Genomic DNA, 23167 nt, shown 5'->3' with positions numbered 1-23167 from the left:
TCCTCATTGCTAAGACCTGCGATGTTCAAAGTTCTCTTGTACGCTTCTCTTTTTGCTTTTTGGGCAGCCTGAATTTCATCATTCCACCACACATCACCAGAAATTCTTCCTACAACTGCGGTACCACACACTTCAATCGTACATCTAACAAGGATATCCCGTAACAATGTCGAGGCGCCCTCTATATCTTTGGTTTTTATACGGTCCTCCCATGTTGCCCTATCTATGCCTTCGATTATCTTATTTTGGAAATCTATTCGCACATCCGGTTTCTGTAGGTTCTCAGTTTTGATTCGCGTTTGTTTTGCTTTCTTGGGTCTCTTTTTTCTCCATCCCCGACCTAAGTTAATTTTTGAGATCAGAAGGTAATGATCAGTATTGCATTCAGGACCCCTCATGACTATTGTATCTTTTACTAACTCTCTAAGTCTTTCGTCCGCAACAACAAAGTCAATTATACTGCGGCTATTTCCTTTAGACCAGGTGTACATGTGGATCATTTTATGCCTAAGCCAAGTATTTGTAATAAACAGACCCCTTTCTAAGCATCGACCAACTAATTTATCTCCGTTATAGTTTGTTCTTGGATCCCCAAAATTACCTAATACTCTTTCTGTATCCTGATTTTCGATGCCCACCCAACCGTTCATGTCTCCTAGTAGAATTATTCTTTCCCCATTTCCGCAAATGTTTATTGTGTCATTTAAAGTGTCCCAGAAGGCGTTTTTTACGTCTCTAGGATCACTATCAACCGGCGCGTAGCATGCTATGATAAATATTTTTCTGATTCCTACTTTCATTCTAGCCCACAGCAGTCTGGGAAACACGAAACCATGGTCTCCGAGATGTTGCTTTGCTCTTTCATGCAATATCAGACCTACTCCATGTTTACCATGTGATTCACAGTCTACTCCTGCCCATATTTCAAATCCGCAATTTTTTAAAACAGAAAATTAAACTTTTTTATTTTCAGTGTAAACGGTTTTGTCAAAAATTTGGCTTTTTAATGAAAGATTTGAACTGGACACCGAATAGTTTAACTCTTAACCAAATAGTTTCATTTTCAACCTACAAATATAAATTTTAAACTGAATGGCCAAATTTTCAAACAAAAAAGATTAATCTTTAACCAAAAAGAGTTGCATTAAAAAAAAGAATTCTCAATGAAAATGCAGTGTTGGATACCTTAAAACAAAAAGAAAGGATTTTCAACAAAATACTTAAATTTTTAACCAGAGTAGAATTTTCGAACCAGCATATAAATTTTCAACAAAGTAGTTGACTTTTTAACCTGCACATATGAATTTTAGATACAAAATTTAATATTTGATATTTCAACGAATGCAGATGCTGCCAAGGGATGCTTTGTAAAATAAGGAAACGAATTTTTAATCATAAAGTTTAATTTTCCATAAGAAATTTGAATTTAAACCAATAGAAGCAACGTTCTTTTTTTTACACAGACAATTAATTTATTTCCGAAAAAAATAGTAAATTTTTTAACCAAAGAGATGAATTCTTAACTAAAATTATGAATTTTTCAACTTGAAAGACTAATTAAAAAAAAAAAATAATTACCAGTGAGGAAATAAAAAAATGTGTCCCGCTTCTTGAACTTTTAAGTCAAAAGACTATTTTTCTGTAAAACACTTATAACACCTTGACCCTCCATCTACCACCATCAACCAAATTTATTACAACACCTTCACCCCACATGATAATTTTTCAAATAGTTATTTTGAATACAATATTTCATTAATATTAATGTAATTTGAAATATAATAATTATTATTTTTATTTTAAATAAAATATTTATGTTTTTCATAAACTTTAATGTGATAAGTCCAGGGGAAAGTAGGAGACTTAACTAAGCCCAATAATCGAAAATTTGGCAGAAATTTGCTTTACAAATTACTGTAATGATTTGCTATGAATCGGAATAATGAAACAGTTATTACTAAAAATTTTATGACATTGAACGCATGAACTAATGTTGGGGAGACTTAACCAAGATTTTCAGGGAAGAGTTTACCAAGTGGCAACAAGCTTTGTACATGTGTTTTTCAACATATAAGGCCATTGTTGATTATTACAATGCGCGTTCAAAAATTTTACTAAATTGGTTTATCAAAATTGTGTTGTAAAAAGGCAAAGTTCATTATTTAAAGAATATGATTATCATCAACGTGAGCTACAAAATCGTAGTAAATGCTATTTATCAATATTAGATGTAAATTAATCTTGAATAAGAAAAGCTCATTTGGAACAAAATCGTTCATTTTCTACCTAAAAATAAAAAATTCGTTGAAATCCTATTATAAAAGATTAATTATAGTTTCAGATACAGAACTCATCCCTTGATGTCTTGTATTATTTTATACTAATATTTTGTAACATTCATTAAATATGTACATATGACATAGAAAAGATAGGCTTTTAATTTATTCTTTTTCATAAAAAGATAAAGAGGCGCGCGCCGTGGCGCACGCAAGACTACTCATATAAAGTAATACCAATGTGAGTCATATGAGTGCGCGGTCATTGACGTCATAAGTAGTATGAAGGAAGAAAGCCCCACGTAGGTACGAACGAGGCCCATCTACTATGGCCCAATTGGTGAAAAGGCCATCAACGTCATAGTGATATGTGGTCTTCGACTACCCCTCAAGAGAATGCTTTGAAAAGACCGGTGCGTCTCCTCTCACCTACGCAATATCCCAATATCTGCGTCATCATGCCATAAATCAATGTCAGAAAATAGTCCACCAAGGGACAATTTTTCATCCCCCGATCAGATTTTTGCCTATGTATACCCACGTCTTGAAGGGTTACGACAAGTTTATTTTTACCATTGAATCGCTGCTCGTTTAGAATCTGTGAAATCGGTGAAATATCAATTACCTGATAAATAGTATGTTGCATTACAAGGGATGAAACACAGCGATTGCAACGAGGCGGAAGTTTGCTGCCCGACCGAAGCGAGGGCTGCCTTCACGCGAGTTGCGATCGTTGTGTTACATTCCTAGTAATGCATATTTTTTTTCATAGAAAATCTATTGAAAATTTGAGTTGAGGTACCTGTAGACCCTACCTACCTGCCTACGTTTCTACTCTAGAGCTGAAATAAATATTCCAACCCTAGGTATGTAAAAACAGTGTTTCAGCTCGCCCTACACATACCGAAACGTGAAGACAAAATCTTTCAACCCTAGGGATGCAAACACCGTGTTTTAACCCGCTCTACATGTATCGAAACTCGAATTTCTAATAGATGTATTATGAAAAATAACTTTAACCTCAGTTTCAACTTTAACTCTGTGAGCCTCATTAAAAATCAAGAAGCCCCTCCTAAGAAAACACACCACCAATCAATTGTGCCATTATACAATAGCAAAGGAAGGGAAATCGACCAACTCTACGTACAGAGTCCCTGATCAGAATTCTTGAGTTTCTACTAGGGGCCTTATTCCAAGCGGCAATAAATTAAAATCTTTGGTAAGTTTCAACAAATACTATTGCTATCCCTTATTTCTTTCTCAATATTATTTTTTAACTCGTCACTTAAGTCTTCTCCTTTTTTAAAGGGTGGACACCAAGACGAGGTTTCTCAAAATATTCTGGCACTTCCATGCTGCGTATACCCAATTAGATACGAACAAAACTGACACATATCACTTATGTAAACTTGATATTAATAAATTGTAATTTTATATCTTAACCATTTTCAATTCAATAATTCAATTGTCTTAACGTTTCGTTTTTGCTTGTTCCTCAATCCCTGTTTTATATTTTATTACAAATTTAGAATCAAAAAAGGAGGAAGTAGCGTGAGTTAAGATATAATTATTTTATAGAAAGGTTAGTGCATCTCTGAGACGTAACAATATGATATGATGATTTCTGACCTGTTTCCAGACGATTTTAATGCTATGTCTAATATAATACCCAGTAAATCTGATTTTCTAGGAAAATGTCCGCTTCAAGGGAAAACACCTATCGTTCTGGATGAAACTTATGTTAGATTTGTATTCCGCGCAACCTTATTTTCTAGGGAAATTTCCGCGTGTAGGAGAAAACCTTAAAGTTTTAGTGAAATTAAAGTCATATATGTATTTATTGCACCAAAATATATTCTTACATCATGCTGGGGCCTGTTATTAGACTATTTTAATACCAAAGTTTAATTACTATTCGACAAAGCTGATTTTATATGAAAATTTCTGCGTGTGAGAAAAAATCTAATGAAATGGGAGAAAAGTAATACCAGATTTGGATTTAGCGCACTGAAAATAAATACAGACATCATGCTGTGACCAGCTTCTAGCCGATTTTAATACCAAAGGTAATTTCAAACCTGACAAAGCTGATTTTCTAGGGAATTTCCCACGTCTAGGGGGAAACCCATAGGCGCTAGGAGAAGGCCAATATCAAATTCATATTCAGCTTACCAAAGTACATTAGACTAGCATAATTTAATTGTTTCTAGATAATTTTTATACTAAGAGTAATTTCATACCCGAAAAAGCTGATTTTCTAGAAATTTTTACGCTTCAAGGGGGATTCTCAAATGTGCTGAGGGGAAACTAATGTCAGATTGCCTACATTTTTTCACGTGCAAATTATTTTTTTTTATATGCAAAATGTATTAATTAATTTTATTTTAGGTTAGGAATTAAACTATTCGGCTGAAAATTTTTATTTTTCGTTTATTTAAAAATACTTCTATTTGGTCAAAACATACTTCTTTTGGTTGAAGATTCATCATTTTAGGTGAAAATAAATTTCTTTGGTCAAAATTACACTATTTTGTACAATATTTTTCTGAAAAATTAACTATTCTATTTTTCGTGAATTTTTAATCTCTTGAGTTGTAAATTAAACAATTGGGTTGAATATTCCAGAATTGTTTCGAAAAGTTGTCTTTTTTTGGTAAAAAAGTCATCTTTTTGGTTGAAGATTTTATCTCTTCAATCAAAAATTAATTTTAGAAACTGAAAATTAATATTATTTAGTTAAAAATTCTACAATTTTGTTGAAAACTTATCTATCTTGGTGGGAAGATTCATCATTTTAGTAGCAAGTTTTTTTAAATGAAAATTTAACCATTTTATTTGAAACTTTTCTCGTCTTTAATTAAAAATTAATTTGTTTACTTAAAAAATAAACTATGGCATTTTTGGTCAAAATCTGAGTTGAAAATTTTTTTAAAAATGTTTTTCTTGATAAAGAGTTTCTAACCACTCTCTTAGCTCATAAAAAAATAACAAGATTTGACCAAACCCTTAAATCGTCTTACGTAATAAGATGACCCAAGATTTTTTTCCATATGAGATAGTAAATGTGGTTTTCCAAAGGAACATCAATCTCTCAATGCTCTAGGCTTCTTCTTCTAGCAGTTAATACCCGTATTCTCACAACAAAGTGATGCTTGGTGGTCAGCAGGTATGACTTTTTGATTGTGCGATGACGGATCCGTACGTTGCTCACGAACTGTACAACTTGTAGCAAATTTCCGCTATTTATTTTGTAGTCAATCACACACTGCTGAGTTGAACCATGTATCTTTTGGCCATATGATCAGCCGTTGGGTTTCTTTTACTAGAACATACTGGAGCTTTATATTCTCGACAACGGTGCTCTTGGAAGTGCCTAGCTTTCACTGGTCGATAGTGTGAAAATCATCCTTGCGTATCAGTGAAACGCTTAAACAATGCGGGGAGAATGCAGAAGGCGGTCGTCCTTGGGTCGCCCTGTGTTATCAGGGTGTGCCGCATCGTGTGTAGGCCCGGTGAATTCTTGTGATTATCCTTATGACAAGGTTTTAACTATATTTATAATTGGTTAATTGCTTAAATGTAAAAGGAATTTTTAGTCTTGTAGTTTTGAGAATTATATTCTTGTCCTTGTGGTTCTGGTCCTTGAGACTTGGGACATAAGGTTACATACTTGAGATTTATGATTCAAATTTGAGTCAAAAGATGAAAATTAAAGAAATTCACGAAATTATTTTGGTTTTATTATTAGTAATATTAAAATCGTAAACCTGGACGAGTATTATAAATCAATGTCATTGCCCATGTCAAGCAACATGCGGTACAAGTTCAGGAGGGTAATTTGGCCAAAAATAAAGTTGTTAGACATAAAGTTATGGTTAAAATCCACCTACACATGCTGGCAAAAAATGTTTTAGGGTGTCGTTTTCCAAATTTTCGAAATGATTTTTTTAATAGTTTTAGGGATATTAAAGCCGATGCTTTTGTATGGTTGAAACAGAATAATGAAATAAAGATATGTATCTGACAGATGACCTTCTCTCTTCCAATTCATCTAACAAATTTATGATGATGTAACAAATAACGAACAAGATAACGGCAATTTAATCAGACATTTTGTAGAATATGAATTCATTATTAATCGTACGTAGTTTCCTTCATCCAGAAAAAATGAAGGTTTTGAATTGTATTGTGCTCTTCAATTTGACGATTTTCCCGCATTTTGTTGGTAAATATAATACTAGCTACATCATGAGTGCATTTTTATTTGCAGCACTTGCTGCTCAAAATCATTTACATAATCTTTAAAATGCATTGCAGGATTGAGAAAAATAGCTACATTGTTTAGTATAACAAAAATTAAAAGATTTATAGTTTTATTTATGAAAAAAAAGTTTTTTAAATTAACTTTTCTATTTACCATAAAGAGTCAGTCAGAGCACATGCGATAACAGGATTAGTGTGATAAACAAAAAATTTGGAAAGAACACCAAATTAGTTATTATTGTTTTTAGAACAAAGTTGGCTGTAATTAGTGATTGTTTTAATTCATTTGTTTTTAAAGATACTGAGATTCTCTTAGAAAACTCCAATTCCTAAATGTGTCATGTGGTGTTTTGATCTAAAATTATCCTACATGAAGCATTTTAAAATTTTTTCCTTGGGAATAATGAAGATATAATATTTTTTAAGTAACCGTTATTTTTCGAAATCTTTACATTTTTATTATATTTATGTTAAATTATATTAGCGTAACAGTTACGAAATTGCAATATGTGAAATTCTGGTTTAGGCATTTTTTTACACGTATCACACATAACTTTTTGTTGACTACAAAAGTATTCAATTGAAAGTAGAACATCAGAAGATGATTATGTCGAAATTTAGAACAAAAACTTGATCAAATATTTGAATTATCATTTATTAAATTATAACCTTGTAATTTCGTATCACGCCTGTATCGACCCTATTCGGTTGTACATTACTATAAAGGGCCATGAAATGACGCATGGATAATATACCAATACGAATAGAAATTTTTTAAGGCTTAAGAATATTTAAATTAATAATTTTATTTTACAAGTAAAAATTTTAAATGCGGACTTAAAAGTCCTTCCCCTATTCTCGCTTTTATCTCCTTTTTTAAAAAGAATTCCTCCTTATTCCCTCTTTTTCAAGAAATTTCTTTGTATCCCCCTTTTCTCGTTTTTTCGTTTTAGTGCGAACTAAAATCATGGAACATATTTACAAAATCCTCCTGTTTTTCGTTGAAGGTTAATTCTTTTCAGTCCAAAAGTCTAATATTATATTTTTCATTCAGAATAATCGTTAATGACAGTCTTTAGTTGAAAATTCAATGACTTGGTTGAACGCATTTGTTAAAAATTCATTTAATTAAATGAAGATTGAAACATTTTTTTGGAAACTTAATTTTTTTGATTGCAAATTAATTTTTCGAACGAAAAGGTGAACTATTTTATTCTTGATCGTAATTTAATGAATTTTTATTGAAAATTGAACTAAATTAAATTTTTCCTTGAAAATTCATACTTTTTAAAACCAAAATTAATTTTTCAATTAAAAATGAATTTATTACATCAATGATTAAAAGTTGAACACCAATAAGGTTAGGGTTAGTCCTTTATTTTATTAATTGTCGATTTAACTATCTTATTAAAAAAAAAATTATTAAAAATTAATTTTTTTTAACTGAAAATTTATTTATATCATGAGTGGTAGAAAATGTATCGCTCTTAGTCGAAAATTCAAAATTTTGATTTGGAATTAATGCAATCTCTTGTAAATCTTTTTTTGTTAGAAAATTATCTTCTTGACTGGAAATATATCTGTTTGTTAAGAGTTCACCCATTTATTTTTAATTTATTTTTAACTGAAGATTACTATCTATTTTAGTTGGAAATTCACTCATTTAGTTGAAAATTCAACTATTTGGTTTAAATTGTTTGCAATCTGATTAAAAAATGATATATTTTGTTCTTACTCAGTAATTTTTAGTAGAAAATTAATCTTCTTCATTAAAAATTGAATAAAGTAGCTGAGCTTAATTGCTAAAATTTTATTTTATTTGTTTGAAGATCTATTTTTTTGTTTAAAAATTTAATGTAATCTATTTTAAACCATCTATTTCAGGTTTTTGTTTCTCCCGCCCCTCGAGAAGAAACGTAGTCCAAAATTATCTTAAAACAAGAGAAAAAAAGTGCTTTTTCAAAAATGATTTTCTACAAAAAGGGCTAAGGGATCGTCCACAAATTACGTAAGACGTTTTTCTTTTGTTTGAATAAAGACGAGCATAAAATTGCTGTGAAGTTAAGAAGGACACAACGATATAAACAAAAGAAAAACGTCTTACGTAATTTGTGGACGATCCCTAAATCGTCAAATGAACAAGACAAATTTCTGACAAAAAAATTCTTTCTTTGAACAAAAATTTAATCGTTAACCAAACAGTTGCCATTTTAACAAAATAGTTGAACTTTTAAACAAATGAGACGAACTTTTAACAAAGGATTTTAACTTTAAAGCACACAGTTAAATTCTTATGACAAAAAACTAATTTTTTAGAAGACAGTTGAATTTTCAACTAAAAATTTCATTTTTCACCACGAAAAATGACTTTTTTACTATTAAAAATGAATTCACATTCCAAAAGAACGAATTAGGAAAAAAACATTGTAAAGCAAAAGATATAAAATTTTCTTACAAAAATCAATTTTCAACAATTTAGTTCGATGTCAATGTAATAATATACATTTTACATCAAAAACATGAGATTTCAATAAAAACGTTAATTTTGCACCAAATAATTAAAGTTTCTTAAAACAGTTTAATTTTGAACCAAATCGTTGAATTTCCAACTAAAAAGTTCATTTTTAACCAAAGTTTAATTTCATACGAAATTATAGAATAATTACAATTAGAGATAAAAAAAAAGAAATTCTTAATAACAAAAAACGAATTTCTAACCAAATATTTCAATTATCAACTAAAGAAATGAAACTGAAAGAAAAACGAATTTCCAACAAAAATTTGAAGTTTTAACCAAATAGTGGTATTTTTAATGAAGGAAATTAATGCTTAACTAAAAATGTCTAACTTTCAAGAAAATGCATGAACTTTCAATCAAATACTTGACTCTTCAAGCGGAAAGATGAATAAAAAAAAGTGGAATGGTTAAGGTTTCAAAGAAAAAGATCAATCCTCAACCAAAAGAATGACTTTCAAAGAAATTTGATTAACTTTCAAGTAAATAGTTTATTTTTTTTGTCGATTGCAGGACGATTTTTGATCTACATGGTATAAATCAGAATGGTCTTAACTTTTAGCTGTGAAAACAATTCCTCTCTAGCTCCGCTAGGATTCGAAACCAGGTCTCATAGACTGCCGGCCTGGTTAAATTTTTGACCAAAAACATGATTTTTTGAAAAAATAGCTGTATATCAAACAAAATTAATATTTAGCCAAATAGTAGATTTTTTAACCTAACAAGATGAATTTGAAACCAAAAATATAACAGTAGACCTTTTTAACAAAAAAATTTATATTTTCTTGAGTTCTGTTAATTCAGTTGGTAATTAGGCCAAAAAACGAGAAAAACGGAAATAAGGGTAAGTTTTTTGAAAACAGGGGAAAAAATTTAAATTAATTACAAAAGGAGTAAACAAGATAATAGAAAAAAAGTCTGAAACATGAAATATGAAATTATTTTTCAGACTTATTAAGTTGTTATTGAACTTTATCGTTGGTGTACAATGTTTTGCGAAATTCGCAGGTTTTTTTCAAATTTATCATCAGCAATCCTAACTTCAGCTGAACTCAAAATTCACGCCCCATTGTTACCTACCGCATATTTTATCATGACCTCGAGTTCATGAATGTCCTTAAGTTCTTGGATAATTATTTTACTGTAAAAATCAAAAGAGATATCTATTGCATTTTAAATTATTTTTAATCGAGCACTCACCCTATTTCTATTAGAACAAAGTTATTAACTAGTGTCTTATTAATTCTTGTAGAATTATCAATGCTAAGACGTGTGCTAACCCGATATAAGGAGCGAAACAATGCCTCAATGGATTTTGTTATCTATCGACCAAATGTTCGTTTTTACGAAAATTTTAATGGTGTATGTAAGCCTATATATGAGATTGTAAAAGGAAGATTTTACAAAGTTGGCATACAAGATGATTACATGATTGGAATAGTCAGAGATTATGGATCCTTAAATCCATTTCTCGATTGCTCTGTATTAACAGCACCTATTTTAGTAGATAATCGTCCACGCATTCATCGGTGTACACGGATTAAAATAAGAATAAATAACGTCAATAAATTAATACCAATAACCAAAGAAGAAAATACAAGTTACGATTTCTATAATGAGTTCGTGCCATCAGTCCAGGAGCACAGAAGTATTCATCGTGCAGAGATTATATAGATAGTTGGTTAAAAGGTCTGTCTAGAAAGTATACGAACTTGTAGTGCATTAGCAGTAGGAGTTAATTCTGATCTATGACGCACTTTCTAAAGCATTCCTTAAAATCACTTTTTGGGCATAGCTAACAGTTGCTTCGTTGAATTTTATTTCTACTAAGCCTTAAAATGGTTTTCTCCTAGAGCATTACTTTTTTTAAAGATAATAATGGAATAGAATAGAATAGAATTATAACAGAATCCGATTAGAATAAAATAGTATTACTTTTTTTTAGAGCATGCTTCAATTTGAGAAAAGGCTATAAATCACAAAGAACTAGATCAAAGCTGTATGGAGGCTGCCGAAGTTGTGTTAGGCTGTGTTTCACCAGAAATTTCTGAATAAGCTGCGACGTACGGGAAAGTGCGGTGTGGTGGTAAAGAGCCCAGTCGCCACTTTTCTACAAATCAGGTTTAAAATGTTCGAAACAATGGTTTTTGGAATTTCTAGGTCTTTCTCTATCTCTTTCACTGCTAAAAGATGATTTCCATTAATTAACACAGAAGCACGACGAGTGTTAAGTCATCTAAAGCGTTCTTTAGTTCGAGTAATATTCGAGTAATATTCAGATTTACAGGTCCGCGTTACTTAGTAGAAGGTCTCACAGAGGTCACCAAAAACAGAAACTGCTTTTTTTGTCAATAGCATAATTAGGTACAAAGATATAGCATAAGTACGGAAACTTTCCAGACGTATCTGTATAGTCCACATTAAACAAAAATTTGCTTACCTAAAATAAAATGAAATGTACTCTGGACATGAAATTATGTGATATTTTTTTAATAAAGGTTTTACCATGCTTAATTTTGCTTTTATTTCTTTTTAAATTCAAATTTAAGATTTACATCCTTTCCTCCAAAACCGTGGTACCTAAATCTGGCATACATTGTTTACGAAAACCTGATTTGTTGCATACCGCGTGAATGTGAATTTAAGTAGCTGTTTTTAGTTTTTTCTTTTGAATTTTCTAAAATTTCCTGAATCATAATTTAATTCTTTAATAATAAAGGCAAATATTCTGTTTTTAGATTTTTGACTACATGACGAAAATTTCAAATAATTTAGGTTTTATTTTAAAAGATAATTTTAAGTTTTGAAAACCTTAAAATATGAAGAAAAATAATTTGTATGACTTGATGAAATTTTATTTCAATTTAGTAGAGGACTTTAAAGCACATGCAAATTTTACAAGATCACACCGTTTAAAAAAAGCTTGTGTTAATTTAGGAGACATTGAGAAGTTTTGAAATAATACAAATGTGATTTTCAACATTGAATGATTTTAATCAATTTAAAACGAAATAAAGATTTATTTAAGAAGATTTTTAAGAATTTTGAAAGGTTGCAATACAGTGAAAAAATGTCTTAAAATTCATGCAAAAATCCTTAAAGAATTTATATTCTTTTGAATAAATTTTAATAGAAAATTAATATTTAGAAATTTTAAAAGAAAATTAATAATAATTCCAAATCCAGAAAGATAAAAAATTTGTTTAACGAAATGTCATTTATTTAAGGTTTTGACAAATCATAGTAACTTTAAGAGTTTAAAAATATTTTAAAACTTTCAAAGATTTTCAAAAAATTAAAAAATATTTTTTTGTAATTCCTTTCAAACTTCTACAAGTCCTAAATATCATTTAAACAGACACCAATTTTTTCTATAATTTTGTAAAAACCTGTAAAATAAAAAAGATTTCGTCGAAATTTTCTAGTTACTTTTTTGGCATATCTGAAATCTTAAAACATCTTTTTAAATTTTTGTAAGAAATGTAGGAAAAATATAATAAAAAATAAAATTCCTGACTCTAATAAGCAAATTAACTTAGAACATAAATAGACATTACAATTTTTTATTTTTTATAAAAACATACATATCAAATGCCTTTATATTATTGGCTCTTACCTTATAAAATGATAAATTATCAATAAAAATCGAAAAAAAATATTTGGGTCAAAAAATTTACAATTTGAACAAGAACTTAGCGAAAGGAAGCGTACTTGAATGTTAGTAAAAAAATTGTTGACATTACATTTATTTTTGATTGGTAATATTAAAAACATTGAAAGTATGAGCTGATCGAAATTTGTAAATAAATGTGAACCTCAATATCAAATAATACGCACTAAAAGTGCATCAGAAAATTTTTTCGAGGGTGACATTATTAGACAAAAAGGTGTAGTGTCAATTTATCTACACATTCTGATAAAAAAAAATGTTTGAAATGGAATTTAGAAAATGCTTAAACCTTTATCCTAAAGCTGCTTCCGACATTGAAGTCGAGTCTTTAATGTTGGTAAAGGAGATTTATGAAATACAAGCATGTACCACAAAAATTAACTTCACCGCTTTAGTGCGTAATTAAAAATATGCGTGAAATCGTACGAAAAAACGAATGACATAGAGGCTAATCAATTATACATTTTGCGCAAGGTGCTTTATCTAGGAAACATTAAAAAATTCTCTTTTTATTTTTTATTGAGAAAAAATTAAGAATATTCTTCGTATTGTGCTCTTCAACCCAGTGATTTCCCCTCATTTTCTGGTAACTATGATAATTTCTGTAATTATTGTCTTATTGTGAATAATTACAAAAATACATTCTAATATCATTGAAATCATCAAAGTTATGAAAATTGAAAAAAGAGCTAAAATTTTCAATTTTTAATGTCTTCTAAGCTTCTCAAACAACTTTTCTTCAGATAAATCTGTAATTGTTTATTTAATATGATTCATTTGAAATATTTTTCTTTGGATTCAGAAAAAAATCTGATTTTATTATGGGCGGGTAAGTGCTCAACTCGAGCGAGCTGATCTTTTTGGGTACGGGGCATATCGAGCCAAGAAAAAGTCAATGGAATTGAAATTCAACATTTCTCTTTACAATTAGCCATATAATACGAATTGAAACTTATTTGTTAAATATTACTTCATAACTCTGTTGTGTAAAATCCTAAGGAAACCTCATAAGTGAAAAATTGGGTTTTACGATTTTTTTTGCTGATTTCTTCATACAAGTTGTTTAAAAAACATAAAATGCTATTTTTAATGATAATTAGATGTTTACACAAGTCTTTTAAACAATTTATCGTTGTTTCTAGCCATTTTCTCTCAGAATAGAGATAGAAAATCGCGGGTTTTTCTGAATTTTAAAACTTATTTTTAACTTTTTGATTAGAGTTGAGTCCTAATTAGTTTAAATTGAAAAATAATTATTTAGAAAATTTAGCATTATTTAAAATAATTTTTTCTTTAAATAATGCTAAAACTTTGAAGTTTTTTGAAAATTTTCAGCTTTTTTTCCACTTTTCACTTGTAGAAAAGTAACATTTATTTAAATTTGATGAACGCAATGGTTCAAACAAATTTGTATGGTTTTTAACTATTTCCTTCCATAGTAATGTTAGACAGTTGCGATATTTTCTGCAATTTTACACTTTTTGTCGACTTTTTATTTAGTAAGATTATAATAAATAAAAAATAACAAACATAATTGTTTATATTTCTATTAATCCAGATAAAAATAATTTACTATTGCTCAGCCTATGTTTTCTTAAAGTATTGCTGTTTTATTTCAGGTCAATGTATTCACAAAAAAGTCAGAGATTGTTCAGAAAATAATTCGCTCATATTTTGGTTCGTTTATAAGTAAAAACTCAGGGCAAAGTTAAATATTTTAGGAAAAACTGCGACTATTTAGCATTGTTGTGGGAGAAGATAGTAACAGAATATGTCAATTTCTTTAAACAATTATTTTTGTTGAATTGCATTAATTATGACCTTACTTTAGTAAAAGTGGAAAAAAATTTTTATATTTCAGAAAAACAGCATGTTTCTATAATTAATGAAAGCAAATATGAGTAAGAATGAGGTTATGTATTTAAACAATAAAGTTTATGAACTTGAACAAATTATTACCTCATTCTAACTGAAAAGTATAAAATTAGTTAAAAACGTTGACAAAACAATAATACATTGTCTATACAATTTTTATAAACTTTTAATTATTAGAATAAGATAGTATTTTACGTATTAAAAATCATTTGTATCCAAAAGCCGCAAAAAATGAGAATTGGCACTATAAACATGCAAAACCCGTTGTTTTACGCATGACGTTTTTTTGGGACCCAACAAAACAGACTTATAGGGGTGATACATAAAAAAATCATTTTTTATTCGCAGTGTATAGATCAATATGAATTTTGTTGCTTAATAATGGAAAAATGATCATTTTTCACATGTTTACTCTATTTCACCTTCCTTTGTTCACTTTAAACATTCTTTATTCGTTGTGTGAGACTCATAGAAAAAAAAACAAGTTATAAATGATAAAGATAAAATCAAAATTACGACTGTTTGTGTAAAGAGAAAGAAAATCTTATGAATCTAATGTAAAGTAAACATATAGGTTACTTGAAAATATTTAGTTGTTATTTAAATGATTTTACATTTTCTCGATAATTTTAGTTTGTTTAAACATTTAATTGTCCAGTTAAGTTCCGAAGTGAATATATTTTATCTAGAAAACGCAAGAAAAACATTTTACTCAACCAAATTTTAAAAAAATTTTAATAATAATTTATTTATTGAAGATATATTTATGTTTTTCAAAAATTTGAATCGTTTAAGCCATTTATTTGGTTAAAATATTTGACATTTTTTATCTTTTGATAGATTTGAATATTTTCAAGTACTGCTCTGGCTTCTGTTGAGTTGAATAATAAAAAAATTTTTTTGAGCAATTCAGTTGAATCATCTACCAAAGCAGTATAATTTTGAACCAATTATTTGAATTTTTAACACACACAAAAAATAATATAAAGTCAAAAACAGTTGAATTCAGCCAAAAAATAAGATTTCTTATTAAATGTTAGCAGAAGAAGTTTTAAGAAAAATGATTGAATTGCTAACCAAAGATATTCAATTTACAACTAAAAATAGTATAGCAACATTTTCGGTGAAAAAATTTAATTTTTAAGAAAGTGGGGAAATTTTCTACCAAAAAGATGAAATTTTAAATAGGTAAATAAAAATTTGTAAAAATGTTTGACAAAGTGACTCAACTTTAAATCATATGTAGCTCATTTCAAAAATTTAAATAGTTTGTAAACTACAAAAATTGCTGAAGTCATTCAAAGAAAGAAATAAATATAAAGACCTTAAAAACCATAATCACTTTAACATTTTTCAAGCAACAATGATTTAAATAGGCTTCTATTGTTTAAACAATGACAAAATGTTCATAACATTGAAGGAAACTATATAAAACAAAAAGAATATAAGAATGTTATTTTTTTTAATTGATAAAATAATACGTTTGAAATTTTTGTTTGAATCAGCTATTTACTTGAACATATGAGTATTGTTTTAACACTATGAACATTATTTATACAAATAAAAATATTTTTCATAATTATTAAAAGACTCATAACACCTTTATTCGATAGTAATTCCAGATTTAAGATGGCCCTTAAATTCAAAATTTAAAGTTTTCATACAATTTTTAAATTAAATTTTATCTGTGAAGGGGACCAAAGGGGAGAGATCTTCTTTCAACAATAAAATTTGGCTTCAAAATTTCATAATTAATTATAAACAAACCATCTTTGCAATAATTACATTGTTTTTTAACTTTCTGTATACATGCTTATAAAATATCCAAGCTTCAGATCAAAAAACCCAAAACACAGTAGCTTTGACTAATTAATTCAAATTAAAATGTGAATGCCTCTAAGAAGATTTTTCAATAATATTTTTAAGTAATTGTCTATACAAATAAAATGCATTTGAACAAAAACAGGGGATGAGAATCAAAAAATTTACTTTCAAAAATAAGGGCTACCCTTTTGTAACCTGTACTGGTTTCAGTGGAAAATATATGTTTTTTTGTATTCTTTGTACAGAATCAGCTATGAAAGCACAAACAGCAGAGAAAATATATGCACCAATTGCTCAAGAACCCTATCGGCCAAATGTACGTTATTATGAAGACTTGCAAGACAGATGTAGATCTATATATCATGAAACACAATCAAGATATTATGAAGTTGCCGTAGTAGGTCCAATCATACGTGGACTTTTCAGAGCGGATGGCAAATTATATCCATTACTCAAATGCCCTAAAAAAATATTTCACACCAATACTATACCCTTCCATAATTGCGAATGGATCAAACTGAGCATTCATGGCATGGATAACTTAATAGAATTATCGAGTGATGAAAAAAGAAATTGGGGATTCTTTCATATTTTCCGTGTCAAACCTGAAAGGCAGAAAAGTACTCAATTAGCAGAATTTCTAGACATAAATTATATAAAGCGAGATTTAGAGTAGGTGCCATACGTTGACATCCCGTGCATCACCTTTTACTTCTATAGTATACAGATTAGAATTCTCTGTTCATTTTTTTGATTGATTAATAAATTGCGACACTGCGTAAATATGACTTTTGTGACTACTTTCAGTTTGTTCTTAATTTTTCCACTGTTATAAGATTATAGTTTTTGAGCATTAGGGCTATTACCGTTGGCAGTAGCTGGGTGATGATTCTCGACTCGTCGATTTCTCGGAGGTGGAGCATGGCCAATCGCGGTTAACTCTCAGATTGGCGACCATTTGTATTTCTAACTTCGTCGTGTTTTCAGTGCCTTCAACTACTATCGAGCGGGATGTTTGACGCCGATGATGGATATGGGCTCTTCTCAATGCTATCAGATGTTTAGATTTAAACTTACCTGTCGAAAACCGTTCGTACTCCGAAGTTTTGGGTTTCTGCAGTTTTCCACTCCTCTGACCAAGTATCAGGCGAATGCAAGCGCTTCAACTAAAAATCCGGCTGCAGACGATATAGGATTTGAGGACTCCAATTGTAAATTAGGTGTATCGCTAAAAATTGTGAATTTTCTGGAATTTTGTAAATTATAATTTCTAAATGAGTAATTTTAATCCTAAACATGTATTTCTATATGAGGAAATTAAAAATTCTAAAGGAATTTTCAGTAATAAATACATTTCAAACAATTTAATTCTTAACCCTTCGATCACTTGTTTGGAACATGTAAAAAGGATTCTATTCATAAACCATAACCTAACCTTATTCTATTCAGCACCATCATGATTTGCCAACTGTTTCATACTTTCAAAGACATAGGAAAAATTAATTTATGGATGAAAACTGGAAATACTTCAAGTTAAGGCACCGGTGACCACTATCAGATTTCTGGGATAGTTTTAATGATCTAGGTTTATTTTAAAAGTATCATTAGAATTTTTGAACATTAGAAAACATGTGGAAAAAGAGTGTGGTAGATTTCAAGACTATGTGTTTAATTTTTCAGGATTCTAGAAATCCTTGGAAACCTTTAATTATTTCAAAAGATATTAACATGTTTTAAAAGTTTTAAAAAGATTTTAAAATAATTTAAATCTGAAAAGGTTTTCAAAATTGATGACATTTTAAACAAAATATATATTTAAGAAATTTAAATTAAAGTTAAATTCAAATTGAAATTCCTATTTAACGCCCAATAATCCAATTGATTCAAAGTTCTGTTAAAAAAAAAAGAATCCAACGATCAAATTTTGACCACAACAAAAAAACAAAGAAGCTCCGATTTTAACCTGAAAACAATTTAAAAAATAATTTTCGGAAAAAAATAAAAAAGAGGAAAAAAATTAGAAGGCAACCAACCACATCCTCTTGTTTCTTTTTTGACAAACAAAACATGTTGAATCAAATATACACAAAATTCCTATTTTGGATCAGCAGGATTTCCAAAACAAGGTGTAGCACTTGTCAAAGAGCTTTGTTGAAAAAAATTCTTTGCGTATTAGTAATATTGATCGTAGAATTTCTAAAGGTTTCATGATGGCGAAAGAGTTTGTTTGAAACAACCCTGATTTGGTTTGCATGAGTGCTGATAAAAGCAGTATTACTGTTTGTATGAAAAATCAGATTCTATTAGGGATATGGAGAATTTGCGTTCTGATCTTGATGATTTTGAATGATTACATGAAAATCCGCTGAGAAAATAAAAAAAGACAACAAAGTTGTTGCCAGATGTTATGGTTCGATAAAGTTTCACAAAGATGGTTATCCCTTAAGATTAGTTATTGCAAATATTAATACTTCCACTAAATTTTTAAAACAAAATTTCAATTTCATTCTCAAGGAATCTATCACAACTTCTAAATTTAATGTAAAAAATAGCAAGGAATTTAAAAAAAGTATTATTCAAAAAACCGTTCCGCATGACCATGTAATGATTTCTTTGGATGTTACTGCAATGTTTCCGAGTGTACCCCTTGAATTAGTTAAGCAGGCAATATTAAATAGATGAGAGAATAGTGAAACTCGTACTCGATTATGTCAAAAAAGTTTGAATTGAAGGGATAGTTTTTACTATAAATCAGCCTCGACCGATCTATAAAAAATTTTATGAGCTTCATTAAAAAAGAATGAACATTTAAATTGGATTTAAATTGTGGCCTGTAATTTGTTCATAGACACTTTTTTCCCCTACTGTCATTAGAAATCAGCAGCTTTAGCGCATAGAAATTTCAAACGCTCAGGTAGTGAGAATCATTCCGAGTTTCTTTGAAACATTTGGCATCATACATACAAAAAATATTGCTTTTTGATCGGATGCAGTTATTTTTTCTAACAAGCGACTATATTATAAGAAATTGTTTTCCAACATTATATTCGTCCTAAAAATATGTGAAATAATTTTTACTCACGAATTAGATAGTGTCTAAATAACGAGTAATGTTGTAGAATATTCATAAATTAAAAACATTCTTGTTTTCCTTTATGAAGCGAAGATGAAGATTATTTTTAGTATTGCGCTCCTCAAGTTAGCAATCTTTCCTGGTTTTATCGGTAAATATAATTAAATCTATAATGCGTTTTCAATAACAGTAAATTTGTTTTCTATTCCAATTCTTTAAAAAAAAGCTTTCAAAAAGTAATATAGTTTCCCTTATAATGAAAATGAAGATTATTATTGGTATTCTGCTCTGAAATTTAGCCGAGTTTCTTAACTTTGTTGGTCAGTTTAGTAATATCTATAATTTTAAGTTTATTTTAGATTGCAATAAGTATAAAATATTGTAAAATACAATCATATGTGCGATTCAGAAACAACAAGTTTAATCTGTAATTCAGTTATTAATTTTGTGATTTAAGTTTTTTTGGCTTTAGAACAAAATTTTCATTTTGACTAGATGTTCTTTTATTCAGTCGCTCTAAATCTAAATTGGTGAAACTTTACCCGTAATATTGTACATTTCTATATAAAGAACATTACATTTTACGGTTTTTAATTATCTTTACTGAGGCACAGATTTTAGTGACTATCAATTTTGATTAAATTTTATTTTTCAAAGTTACATGTTACATTATTTGAAAAATACATTTAGTAGGCAAGCGTTACCTTTAAGTACTGCAGTCAAGATAAAGATATTGCAAAGGAACTTTTTCTAGTGTAGTGCACCCGAAGTAAATCAATATTATTGGAAACTAACACGAAATGAAGCAATTAAAAGAATCAAATCTGATTTTATAATATTTATTCTTTTTTCAAATGTTTTTCATCATAAAAATTGCATTAGTGGGACTGTTTAAAATCATTTACTTCATATTACGTAAGGGGCTGTACTTAAATTACATAACAGCTCAAAAGGGGAGAGGGTTATCAGGAATTCTGTGTGTAATCTCTGATGAAGCTAAAATAAAAATTGCGATTTTCTTCTGAATGGAGATAAATTCTCAGATAATTAATATTATATAAAAAACTATAGGTTCAACTTCTTTTTTCTACATGACACTTATATTCCAAGATTTTTCTTTCAATATTATGTATATTTATCATAACTAATAACATATTTTATAAAATTGATGTAGAATGGTCCTTACTCATAATTGGTAAAAATTCTAAAAATTCCATCGATCAACCTTCTATTTTATTCAAATACGAAAAAAACGCAATTCCTTGCAAAACATAATTTTTCTCATTAAAAATCCCATGTAAAATTCAAAAACCCGTTGCGATTTGAAAACAAACAATATGAAATTCCTTTTTTTTATCGAAAAATCAACGTGTTGTAATATGTACTGGTTTGAGTGCAAAATATGTTTTTGATTTATATTTTTCTTACAGAATCCCCTCAGTGTGAGAAACATCAAAAAGAATTCACACCAATTTTTCCTGAACCCTATCGACCAAATGTTAGTTTTTACGAAAGCTTCTTTGGTTTCAAGGAACGAATATCAGATGCTGCACACAAGAGATTATATTACGTTGGCGTAAAAGATGAATTCCCCTTAGGGGACACATTAGAAGCTTCCATTCCATTTCATCTTATAAATTGGTTTTCATCCAACCAAAATGTTATCAAAACTGGCTAAACTGGCAACGCATCCACAGGTTACGATTTTTGTGAAACAGAGGGTTAAATCTATTTTTGTTAAAAAAATTAAGAAACTAACAAAGATTTTCTCTAAAAATTAAATACAGAAACCATTTTCAAGAAAATGTTATAAATCAAACTACAATTTTTCTAGCCTTTTTTAGACGTGGTTCATATAAAAGAACTCATAAACAGCATAAGAAATCTTGAAAATAAAATTATACAACTAGACTTATTTTCAGATTCGACTAATTTTAGTTTTAAGTCGTCAGTAAAAGCGTCTCGGCACCGAATTTATGTCTTTTGGTCAAGCAGAGTCAGTCTGCATCTGGAATCTCAGTTATGTAATCGTTCGCCTGATAAACTCAATCATATTCGCTCCTAAACTGTGACTCATTTATTCTTATAAAACTATTACAAAAATGAATGCACATTTAGAACTCAAACAAAATAATTAGTCACGAACAAAAAATTTAACTTGTAAATTATGGTTCCAATCATTGAAAAAATGAGCAATTTACAAAACTAGAAAATTGTGCGCGCTATAAGCGCACAAACTAGCTGATTTTAGAAAAAATCGATTAATTTCTCAACATTGGTTAAAGATTTGACAAAAAATCTTATATGCGATTTTGCAACGTTTACAGAAATTTCTTTAATTAAAGCTAGGACAGAGATAACGTTCAAGCAGCAAAATAATTTTATTCTAAATCTATGTCCATAGTACATGAAGAATTTGTAATAACACAAATTATGCCATACAACATACTATTTCATCATATCTATTCAAGGTTTGAATATATTACAGGAAAATAGATTTTTGTTGATCCAACGTTATTTGTACCGAGGCTTCAATTATAGCGAGAAAATTCTAGTTTTTTTTTGTTTTTTACACCATTAAGCCATTTCTATTTCGGGGTAGGCGTGACTCACTTGGTAGGGGAAAGCAGTAGTATGTGGAAGAAATAGAGATTTTTTAGATTGCTCCAGAATTCTCGTGCTATTTAAGTAAATAATACGTTCGTTCCGCAACACTGCTCCGACCCAGGTTGCTGATCAACCTCTCTAGCAATCACCCCAAGCGAAGAACTTCACGAAGTCGTTATGTAAGGTTCCCCACTTGGGTCCATTGGTGGACAATGTCTTTTGTTTCAGGCGTCATTCACTCTACTGACACTCTTTTTATTAACTATAGCCGGCATACTTTCCTGTGCTGGCATACTTCTCTAGCTTCGTTTATGTCCATGCATTTTTTTATGCAGGCTCTCGTGTTTCTGTGACTCCTTATGTCTATTATCACTACGGTCTCATTCACACATTTTAACCATTCTTTCCGCGGTCTACCTCTGGGCACGCTGCTATTTACTTTACCTTGATACACTTGTTTCGTTAGTCGTTCATTTGGCATTCTCTCCACATGTCCGAACCACCTTAACCGATTTCTTTCCCATGTGTCTACTAGCGTCTCTTCTGCACCACATTCTTTTAGAATTATCTCGTTACTTACTTTGTCCATCAGGGTTTTCCCGCATATTATGCGCATGAATCTCATGTCAATTGCGTTAATTTTACTCTTATCTTTTTCTTGGTAAGTCCATGTCTCGCTACCGTATAGTACAGTCGGTATAAATATAGAATTATGTATTGCCATTTTAGCTTTATTTGATATATTTTTACTTCTGATAAGGGGAGCTGCTCTATCAATAACCTTCATACCTTCATTTATTCGTCTATCTAATTCCTCATCTATCTTCCCGTCCCTCGTAAATAAGCTACCAAGGTATGCCAACTTATGAACTTGTTCAGTTCTCTCATCATTTAATAAAATATTGCATAGTGTTTTATCACTCTTTCCTTCGAACACCATAGTTTTTGTTTTATTTGCGTTTATTTTGAGGCCCATGCTCTTCATGCTTGCACCTAGTTTATTCAACATTCTTTGTAAGTCTTCGATAGACTCTGCCATAACAACCTTATCATCTGCGAACGCT

Source organism: Belonocnema kinseyi, chromosome 9, assembly GCF_010883055.1.
Source record: "Belonocnema kinseyi isolate 2016_QV_RU_SX_M_011 chromosome 9, B_treatae_v1, whole genome shotgun sequence".
Classification (NCBI taxonomy): domain Eukaryota; kingdom Metazoa; phylum Arthropoda; class Insecta; order Hymenoptera; family Cynipidae; genus Belonocnema; species Belonocnema kinseyi.
The sequence above is the reverse complement of the archived record's forward strand: the minus strand, read 5'-3'. Positions refer to the sequence as shown.